The sequence below is a fragment of the Pinus tabuliformis genome, chromosome J (assembly GCF_031772625.1).
Source record: "Pinus tabuliformis cultivar Carrire ecotype Pingquan chromosome J, CPIR1, whole genome shotgun sequence".
NCBI lineage: Eukaryota > Viridiplantae > Streptophyta > Pinopsida > Pinales > Pinaceae > Pinus > Pinus tabuliformis.
The window spans coordinates 590,323,777-590,327,520 of NC_142295.1; the positions used below are offsets into that span (position 1 = coordinate 590,323,777).

Below are 3,744 nucleotides of genomic sequence, written 5' to 3' on the forward strand. Positions count from 1 at the left end.
TGGATGTGATCTAAGTTTATGACTAGCCTTTGAAATTGCACCATAATTAAAATACTTCCACCACTTCATCCTCATGTTTATAAACATCAAATGTCATATTCAAACAAAAAATGTGTTATTCCTCCAAATTTCCTAGTGGAAAATGTGTTAAATCATAGCAAGATTCATGGCATTCAAGTTGAAAGACTCAAGGCATGGTCATTGTAGATTGATGCATTAGAGCTTCCAAAATTTGTGGAACTATTGATTGTGGTGATTTTTATGACCATTATTTTCAACTTTAAAAAGAGTAAAGCCCCAGGTCGATGGAGAAAAAGAAATCTTCATGGTAAGGGCATATTTGGCATTGTCTATGTTGGTTTAGTAGAGAAATTGGGTGTGTATATTCACCATGAAAAAGGCTCCTATGTTTCTTGATCATTTCAAATATTATGAGGTTACCAAGGAACTGGAAAAGATGTACCTTTTGTTTTGGATATTTTCTGCAACATTCATGTGACACAAATGGAAGGATGGATAGAAAATAAATAATTTTATTTTGGAAGGTTACACCAGTAGTGTATGTATATCAACTTAATGAAGAGGGACTTGGTGAGGGATTCGAAGGTGAGGAGGAAATTTCTAGTTTTCAAGAATGACTTCTTCCTACAAAATAATTTGAAGAACTATGGGGAAGCTTCACTTATGACTCTGGTGTGAGACAACATCTGTCGAGATACTCTAAAAGTGCTCTTATTTTATGTGAGAAAAGGGTAAATACATGTTTAATATCATGGAACCATATCGTTCTATTGCATGGTCCTCCTAGCACAAAAAATACCTCTTTATGCAAATGATTAGAACATAAACTTTCAGTTTGACTAAATACACAATATTCTTAGCCAAAGTTGGTTAAGATTAATGCCCATTCACTCTTCAACAAATTGTTTTTTGAGTGTTAAATTGGTGACAAAGATTTTCAAGAAGATTCATGAAATGGTGGAGGAAGAGAATAATTTGGTTTTTATTTTGATGAGATGGAAAGCCTGGCTGCTACAAGATAAGCATCATTATCAGACTCATAGCCTTCTAATTCTATAAGGGTTGTTAATGCTTTGTTAAATCAGTTAGACAAATTGAAATACAAATCCAATATTGTTCTTCTAACAAATCCAAGCATAACAACAACTATTAATATTGAATTTATTGATAAAGCAAATATTAAATCATTTATTGGACCTCCTATACTCCAAGATCATTATGAGATACTTAGGTCCTATTTTCGAGAACTTGTCAGAATAAAAAAATTAGTTCTTCCTATGGATATTGATGAGCATGTGGGCTACGACATTGTTGAGATTGGGGCTGCATGTAGACGATGAAATGATATGTTGTTGGTTTTCGTGTTTGTTATAACTAATTGGCTAAGCGGTCTGCTCTAAGGATCGTAACTACTAGGATAATTATTGCAAGGGTTTGTAATATTTATCAAAAATAATCATTAGACAATCTAACCAACATCAAGGATCATACACTATAATTTGGTTAGAGCATCAAAGGGACTTGCAAAGTGTAGCATTCCTATTACAAGTTACCACCTCAAATCTTGCAACATTTCTTCTTGTAATATTTTGAATATTATCTTATCATAAAATATCAAATATCAAGATCATGCACAATTCCATATAATTTTAAAATTTATTAAGAGTGAAAGAGTCATTGGGGAGTTGAAGAGTCATGAGGGCATCTAAAAGGTCATGGTAGCTGAAAGGTCACCTCACTTCTATAAATATACCCTCATGCCTCATTTGTAAAGGACTATAGCACTTTAACTGGGGCTAGCATTAGATAGATTTTTGTGTGCTTAAGGAGCCAGGGGTACTCAGATTATGGAAGACAATAGGGTGAGTTGTAGTGAGGCTAAGGTATTTCCTTGAAGATGGTATGAGCATCCCCTTTGATGGACCTACTTGACATGTACATTAAATTTTCAGAATGAGTCGTAAGAAGTTGTTCACTTTCAACATTGATTCCCATGCATCTTCATAGTGGTTGTATTGGATATCTGGTATTTCCATTATGTTTGTGTGTTTGCTTTAATGTAGGCGATATGTTTATGAACTAATTCACATCCATTGCATGTGTTTTTTTCTTTCAAATTTCTACTCTTTATTCCATGATAATGATAGTAATTTATTGTGAACTATATTACAATTAACACTAGCAATCTCTTAATTGTATGTCTTGGATGGTTTGGCTAACCGACTCCTCTTTGAGATGTACTTATTGTTATTTTTTTTATGCCTCGTTCTTGTAAATTTCTTTGTGATTTTATCAATCATGGTTTGATCTTGTTCTCATTCTTTAGGCATTTTATTATTGTCCTCACACTAGCATCTTTACATTTAACAGTTAGGGAAAAAAATTACACGGTGGCAACGGGCCCACATACCAGATAAGGCTCCTATCCCAAACGGTGTGAGGTCTAATTGGGAATTTACACTAGGGAGACCCCCTAGCTATTGGCAAGACATTTTTCCCCATCAATACAATGGTATATCACACTTGGAAAAACTACTCCTCGATGAGAAGTTATGATCAATTGAAGTTGGTAGCTACAATGAGGGCCAAAACCACAAAATTCATTTGAAAATCACCAAATTTTTTAAACATCAAGCATATCCTAAGAGGATCTATGAACTTGTGATGAAATATATAACAAATTTCAAACAAACTTTCACACTATTTATTCTATTAAATTTTGAGCAACTTATGTAGAATCCGACCATTAAATTTCTCATGAATGATGGATAATGTGTCAACATGATTGAAGTTTAACAAGGGATGAGCTTCCATGCTGACCCAATCTTATATAAACACATGGTGTGCAACATTTTGACCCTTGTTTAGGTGCCATGTGGATCCCCCTTGTATAGTCATCGATGATGTGGAAGATTTGATGTAGCCATTGAAGTGACGAATCACATGTGGAAAAACGACAATGATGACATGTTGCCATTAGTGGTTGACCCAAGATGGTGACATGGCAGTGAAGGATGAAATTTCTAGTGATGATGACGTGGTGTAATTAGGATGACATGGCATCTTGTCATGATGCCATGTGTCATGGAAATATGGCACCTTTATTCGACAAATAAGTGCAAATATTTATGACATGTGGCCCAATTAGAATGCACCACATGGTAGGTATGACATCATAGTGATGTTAATTTGGTGACTAATATCCCTTAAATCCTAGTCATTTGGTATGGTTTCATGGGTTGGCTTGGTTACCTAAGAGGGCTCCTATAATAGCCCCGAGTTGATTTTCCATGTAAATAAAATAAGACCAAGGTCATGAGACACATATTCCAAGTTAAAAGGCGGGTAAACATTGTAGTCGGCATCATTTATAGTTTATTAATCGGTATGGAAATTGGTAGAAGCATTGGAAAAGGAAAAGAGACAAATATGCATGCAAGGGAAATTAGATAGAAATTATAGGAAAATGAAGAAAAAGGAGAAAAGAAAGGAAGAGACTAGACATCAATGATAAAAAAGGAACCTGAGAAACAATCGATAGCTTTTGCTTGGTTTTGCATTAGTTTCGACAAAGGAGAGAGAAAAATCAAGGTTGCAAGCAAGAAAAGGAAAGCAAGGTAGCACAAGAGGGGGATTGGATAGAAGTAAGTAAGGACAAAAATTAGTTGTGGATTTGCAGGTAACAATGTGCATGTGTGATTTAGCATGTTTGGATTTGAATGC

At 34.7% G+C, this 3,744-nt stretch overlaps 1 pseudogene; it reads left to right on the forward strand.

Moving 5' to 3' along the window:
- The first annotated feature begins 431 nt into the window (after window positions 1–431).
- Window positions 432–1,361, forward strand: LOC149228369 (pachytene checkpoint protein 2 homolog pseudogene; annotated as a pseudogene).
- Window positions 1,362–3,744: the final 2,383 nt, after the last annotated feature.